Genomic DNA, 7,830 nt, shown 5'->3' on the forward strand with positions numbered 1-7,830 from the left:
ATGAAATCAGCGTGAGAGTCTTAAAGTTTTGGAAGAAAATCTGGGAAAATCTTGATAAAAAAAAGTCTACATTTTTTTAAAAATAAAATTTCTACAATCTTATCAACATGAATTTCACGACTCCTTGAATCAATATTTTTTCGATTTTTTTAATTGAGTATGTGACACAACACTTTGTTAATGGATTTGCAAGTTAGTGTATTAAATCCACGAATTTACAAAAAAAATTGAAGTTGTTGTGAAAAAGTAAAAATTTACGGTAAAAAATAAAAATCTCAAACTCTCAAAATTTTCACACTACACACTTTATAATATTTTTCCCTCAACTCAATTGTAATTTTTTTCACAAATGAGAGATCTATTTATAGAAAATTTTTACAAATAATCCAAAAATAAAATACATCATTACCTACATCATCACACACTAATTTTCAATATTCAACACCTAATTTTACCTAATTTTCAACATTCAACATTCACATTTTCAACACAAATATTTAACACATTTTTAAATAATTTTTCAACACTCCCCCTTGTGATGATGATCATAATGATTGTATACATTACGTGTTTTTATACTGCCTCGTTAAAAACCTTACTAGGAAAAACCCATTGGGATAAAAACCATAGTAAGGGAAAAAGAGTGCAGTCACGTAAACTCCCCCTCATGTTGACACGAACAATTCTTCACAAATTTCGTAGATTGCGCATCCCAATATTATATATGTGCTTTCTGAATATTGTCGTAGGAAGTGCCTTTGTGAAGAGATCTGATGAGTTTTCACTTGATTGAATGTGACGAACATCAATACATTTATTCTTCTCAAGCTCCTTGGTGAATGCGAAGAACTTAGGAGGAATATGTTTAGTTCTGTCGCTTTTTATGTATCCTTCTTTCATTTGAGCAACACATGCAGCATTATCTTCATATAGTATCACAGGCTTCTCGTCGAATGATAATCCGCATGAGATTTGGATATGTTGAGTCATTGATTTTAACCACACACATTCACGGCTTGCTTCATGTAGTGCAATAATCTCGGCATGATTTGATGAAGTTGTTACAAGTGTTTGTTTCTGTGAACGCCAAGAAATTGCAGTGCCTCCACGAGTAAATACATATCCAGTTTGAGAACGTGCTTTGTGTGGATCAGATAAGTATCCAGCATCGGCATAACCAATTATACTTGGATTAGCATCTTTTGAATACAAAAGTCCCAAGTCTGTCGTTCCTCGTAGATAACGGAATATATGTTTAATTCCGTTCCAATGTCTCTTTGTTGGATATGTGCTAAATCTTGCCAATAAATTTACGGCAAAAGATATATCAGGCCTTGTACAATTTGTAAGATACATAAGGGCACCGATAGCACTTAGATATGGTACTTCTGGACCAAGAATATCTTCATCATCTTCACATGGACGGAATGGATCCTTTTCTATGTTTAATGATCTAACAACCATTGGAGTACTTAAAGGATTTGATTTGTCCATATTAAAACGTTTAAGGATCTTTTCTGTATAATTTGTCTGGTGAACAAATATTCCACATTCTTTTTGTTCAATTTGTAAACCCAGACAATACTTGGTTTTTCCAAGATCCTTCATTTCAAATTCTTCTTTCAAGTATGACACAACTTCTTGAATTTCCTTATTTGTTCCAATGATGTTTAAATCATCAACATATACAGCAATAATTACGCATCCGGATGTTGTTTTCTTAATGAAAACACAAGGGCATATTGAATTATTTACATATCCCTTTTTCATCAAGTGATCACTTAGCCTATTATACCACATTCTGCCGGATTGCTTCAACCCATATAATGATCTTAGTAATTTCACAGAATAACATTCTCTGGGTTTTGAACTTTGTGCTTCAGGCATCTTAAATCCTTCAGGGATTTTCATATATATATTACTATCAAGTGATCCATATAAGTAGGCTGTAACAACATCCATAAGACGCATTTCTAAATTTTCAGATACTGCCAAGCTAATCAAATACCGAAACGTAATTGCATCCATCACAGGAGAATACGTTTCTTCATAATCAATTCCAGGCCTTTGAGAAAAACCTTGTGCAACAAGTCGAGCTTTATATCTTACTATTTCATTTTTCTCATTTCGCTTTCGAATAAAAACCCATTTGTATCCAACAGGTTTTACACCTTCAGGTGTAAGGACTATAGGTCCAAAAACATTACGTTTATTTAGCGAATCCAATTCAACCTGGATGGCATCTTTCCATTTTATCCAATCCTGCCGATTTTTACATTCACCAAAAGATTTTGGTTCATGATCTTCATTATCATTTATGATGTCGATTGCCACATTATAAGAAAATATATCATCAATTTCTTCTATATCTTTTCGGTTCCATATTTTTCCAGTATTAATATAATTGATAGAGATTTCATGATTCTCGTCAGTGTGTAGTTCTGACAGAATATTTTCATCATCATGTGTTTCTTCAAGAACAACATTCTCTATTTTGTGATCATCATGTGTTTCTTCAGGAACATCATTCTCTATTTTGTGATCATTGTGTTTCTCTATGAATTTTCTTTTTCGAGGATTTTTATCCTTAGAACCGACTGGCCTTCTACGCTTCAGGCGTTTTACGACATCATGACTTTGTTCAATTTGTTTCTTTGGAATTTCAATTCGAGCAGGAGCATTTACAGCATGTATATATGATTTAGTTACCCTTTTTACATCTGTAAATGCATCTGGTATTTGATTTGCTATTCTTTGCAAGTGCACAATTTGTTGTACATCTTTTTCACATTGTTGTGTTCTTGGATCCAGATGTAACAATGATGATACATACCATGTAATTTTTTTTTCGGTATGTTTCTTGTCTCCCCCTAACATTTGGAAAATTTCCTCATTAAAATGACAATCAGCAAAACGTGCTGTGACCACGTCGCCTGTCTGAGGTTCAAGATATCGAATGATTGATGGAATATCATAACCGATATAAATTCTAATCTTTCTTTGAGGTCCCATTTTCTTTCGTTGCGGTGGTGCAATAGGCACATACACCATACATCCAAAAATTCTCAGATGAGAAATGTCTAGTTCTTTACCAAATGCAAGCTGCAATGGGGAGTATTTATGATATGCACTTGGTCTGATGCGAATTAATGCAGCAGCATGTAAAATTCCATGTCCCCATATAGAAATAGGGAGCTTTGTTTTCATAATCATTGGTCTAGCAATCATTTGCAGACGTTTAATCAATGATTCAGCCAATCCATTCTGTGTATGTACCTGAGCAACAGGATGCTCAACAATGATTCCCATAGACATACAATAATGATTGAAAGTCTGGGAAGTAAATTCACCAACATTATCAAGTCTAATTTTCTTGATTGTATAATCGGAAAATTGATTCCTCAATTTTATTATTTGAGCAAGTAATCTTGCAAAGACAACATTTCGAGTTGACAATAAACATACATCTGACCATCTGCTGGAGACATCAATCAATACCATAAAGTATCTGAATGGTCCACATGGTGGATGGATTGGTCCACAAATATCACCCTGAATACGTTCAAGAAACATTGGTGATTCAGTTTGGATTTTGGCTGGTGATGGTCTTATAATAAGTTTTCCAAGAGAACATGCTTTACATTGAAACTTATTATTCTGAAAGATCTTCTGGTCTTTCAACGGATGACCATGTGTATTTTCTATAATTCTTCGCATCATTGTTGAACCAGGATGTCCTAATCGATCATGCCAATTAGTTAATATTGAAGAGTTATCAACTACCATGTTTGATTCAATGGGACTTATATGTGTATAATGCAATCCAGTAGGGAGCATTGGTAGTTTTTCAATCACATATTTCTTTCCTGATTTATATGTGGTAAGACATATATTTTTCATTCCCTTCATTCATTGTTTGAGTATCATATCCATGGGAATATATATCAATAAAACTCAACAAATTTATTTTCGATTGTGGTGAATACAAAGCATCATTGATCAAAAAATTTGTACCATTAGGTAACAAAAATTGTGTTTTACCACATCCTTTAATCAAGTCTACAGGACCTGATATTGTATTCACCATTGTTTTTGTTGGTTTTAGTTCCAAGAAATATCTTTTATCTCGCAGGATAGTGTGCGTTGTACCACTATCAGGTATGCAAACATCAGCTTGGTTCATAGCATTTTCCATATTTGAACTTCAAAAAAATATGCAATGAAATAAAATTACTAACAATACATTTATAAAAATAATATACAATACAATACATATTTAAAAATATAACACACTATAAAACATTATCATATGAATACAAGAAAAATAAATTATTGTACATTTATATTACACCAGTATATTGTTAATTTTAAGAGAAATCATTAAGAAAATCTGCAGCATAAATATTTTTCATTTCTATCCCACCAACGTATTGATCATTTCCAGAGAAATCATTCAGAAAATCAGCAGCATCAAAATGAGTTGAATTACTCAAACGGTCACTGCGTTCAGTGAAGTTGGTCTCTTTTTCTTTCTCCTTTATCGATTCTTTAGAGAGCTTGCAAAGGTGCTCGGGGGCTCGACAAATACGAGACCAATGTCTTGGAGTGCCGCATCTAAAACAAGAACTTTCAAATCTTTTCGAGTGATTTTCATTAACACTCATGTTCTCTTGATACCTTTTCAGTGGGTGGTTCGTGACGCCCTTTTGATATGAGTTATAATAATAACTATCTCGATTGTTTTCAAAACCACGGCCTCGACCACGACCATGACCAATTCCACGTCCACGTCCACGACCACGACCTCGACCTCGACCTCGACCTCGACCAAAACCTTGTCTTTGAATTTGATTTTGGTTTCCAGATTTAAATTCATTTTTACTTACAGCATTTACTTCTGGAAATGTTGTTGATCCAGTGGGTCGGGACTGATGATTTCTGTAAAGGCCTAGAAATCCTTACTTGAAAATTTGTAGAAAAATTAAAAATTTTCTTTTTAAAGTAATTAAAATGCCTCATTCACAAAATAATCTGATAATTCAAGTTTTTAATGTTCAGAATAGCAGCGGAAGAAATTATCGTTCGCAAAATAACAAGTTAAGGTAATCCAACAACTGATAAAAATGTTTGAGCGATAAAAATATTAAATGCTGAAAAGTGAGGTCCTCGGGTTCCACTACTGCCGACTAGAGCTGGCTCACTGATCCCCGCCCTCGGTCCCGACATCATCAGTACCTACAACAATCAAGTCTAGTGAGTCTAAAGACTCAACATGCATATATCGTAAATAACAAGTAAATAATTAATAAAGTCGCATGCAAGTGAAAATTTCCTATTATGAGGTGTAACGTAAAATATACTTTCAATGGTAATTATAGTACGTGCATAACTGAACTGAAAATATCATAGTGAAAATGTTTGCTCCTTGGAGCCCTGTAATGAAATAACTTGTAATAATTTTCTGGTGAGATTATGGTCTACGCAAGTGGTCCCTGAACTGAGCTGACCGGTAACTGACGACCGGAATGAAATTGAACTGACCGGTAACTGACGACCGGACCGGTAACTGGCGACCGGGTTTAATAATGTACGTCTGATCAGACTACTGCCACAGTATACTGGGTGAAACAACTGAACTGACCGGTAACTGGCGACCGGACCGGTAACTGGCGACCGAATTTAATCATGAGAGTAGAGTGACCACAAGCAATATCGCATAAATCTCAAAACTAATATTTTTGCACGTAATATAAATAAATAACATCATTAAATATGAACAATTTCGATCTTCTTGCATTAAAATCATGTATTTGTGATATTTAAAAATACCTATATGGCTTGACTGAAGAGTGAAAGAAGATATAAATATGCCTTGGTTTTTTTTGACAGAAAACAAAAGAAATAACGACGCGGCGCGGCGGAGACGGAGTGCTCTTCACGTTCTTACGTTTATCTCTTAATTCCTTTAAACCAAGCATGCACCATAATTATTAAAATGGCATAAAAATCGTAAACATGATGCATGAACAGTTAAAATATTATGATTTGTGCTCAGGGCGCTGCTAGGACTAAAATCTCACCCCGGGTGCAAAATGACCATTTTGCCCCTGGAAACCCGAAAATCCTCGTGTCAACCCTGGACCTCTAAAATTTACCCGAAGCTTACCAAACTCCTTAAAATGTCCCAAAAAATTAATAATAGCATTCCTAGACGTAAATTAGATCCCAAAACCAAACTTAATCGATTCGTTTTAAAACTTGGACCGGGGGCCCGATTTTAACCCGAATCGACTCGAAATTTAACCTAATTTTTTTCCAACTTTTTATAATATCCTACCAACACTTAAAGCTACTAAAACCTTGTAACCAATCCTCTAAACCCACGGCTAAATTTTTCCCAGACGGTCCTCTGCCTCTCGGCCCCCTTTTCTATCTCACCTTACAACACATGGCCCCCGTTTCATAAACCATTCGGTCCCCTCTAATTCTACCATATGTCCATCCATTAAATCTCCTTCTTATGACCATAAAGGACCTCCTAAACTAAGCAAAATCTAAGTGGAATATTGATGTACGATTCTTACGTATGAAACATTCGAACCTCTCCTCCAAGAACACTACTCGACCTCCCAATCCACAAAGCATGCGGACGACTCATTGATGGTCCTAGCGGTGGTGGCCCCTTCCAAGACCATGACTCAGACCCACCAGGGTCTGGTCTTGGCCTCGGTTCAGCCCTCACACCAACCGTTCCATCCCCAGCCCAACCACAGCCTCTACCAAACGAACTAAGCCATACTCCCTCGATCGCGCCTCCTACAGCAGCACCGATCGGTTTCACTCCAAAGATTCCATTATGATATGACCCTTAGCCTCTGTATAGCCCTGAGCCGCAGCCCTTTGCACCCCAAACAGAAAGAACGTGAGCATCATATGCAATCATGCAAGGAACCCATGAAAATTTCACTAATCTTCCCTACACATGCTTGGATCAAGAGTTTTACATGCTTAAACACATACACATCAGTAATATAGCGTAAATGATGCAAAAAAGAACGTTACAAAGCGTGCCTTGATGATTGATGAACCACACAAGAGGAGGGAGACACCGGGAGAGCTTCTAATGCAAAGAATGGAGTGGCCGATGGTTTGTTATGAGCTGCTGTTGAGAAAACCGAGAGGAAAATGCAGCTGAAGGAGATGTCGGCTAAGAGGAAGTGATTAGGGTTAGGTTAAGATGAGTTTAGGTTTAATTAGTATTATTTAAATAATTAACAATTAGGTTAATGGGTCCTTATTTTAAATTAAAAGGAATTAAAAGAGTTTAAGCCCAATAAACTTAAAAATAGGTCCATTAAATCCCAACACACTTCTGAAAAATATTTTGTGTTAGAAAGTTTTTAAAAATATTAGCCGAACCTTTAAAAAGTCATCCGATTCGATAGAATTTGCGTACCGTAAAAATATAAAAATCTTGCGGGTAAAAATACCCAAGAATACTCATTTTTGAAAAATACGATTAAAAACACCTTATTTTAATTTAAAAAAATAAATCGTGAAATAAAATAATTTTTCTGAAAATTCTCCGGTCTCCGTTCCTCGTTCGATCGCAAAATGCACCTAGAAACCCTAATGCATGAACTTAGGAAAATTTCATTAATTAAATCCTACCATGCATGAATTATGCATAAAAATAATTAAACACAATTTAATGAAATAAACATGCATTTAATGCATTTTAAAATTTTAAATAAAATGCCAAGGAAGTTCAATAACTTGCATGCATGCCAACTTTTTAAATTATATTTACTAACATGCTAGATTACCACT

The 7,830-nt window shown here is 35.1% G+C and overlaps 1 long non-coding RNA gene across 1 annotated transcript; it reads right to left on the reverse strand.

Annotated features, from left to right (window-relative positions):
* Positions 1 to 5,035: 5,035 nt before the first annotated feature.
* On the reverse strand, positions 5,036 to 7,211 carry LOC140979648 (uncharacterized). Its single transcript, XR_012175781.1, has 2 exons — positions 7,072 to 7,211; positions 5,036 to 5,235 (listed from the first exon to the last, which is right to left on the reverse strand). It is a non-coding gene; the product is annotated as an uncharacterized lncRNA (long non-coding RNA).
* Between the last annotated feature and the right edge of the window lie 619 nt (positions 7,212 to 7,830).

Source organism: Primulina huaijiensis, chromosome 6 (genome assembly GCF_012295235.1).
Source record: "Primulina huaijiensis isolate GDHJ02 chromosome 6, ASM1229523v2, whole genome shotgun sequence".
Classification (NCBI taxonomy): Eukaryota; Viridiplantae; Streptophyta; class Magnoliopsida; order Lamiales; family Gesneriaceae; genus Primulina; species Primulina huaijiensis.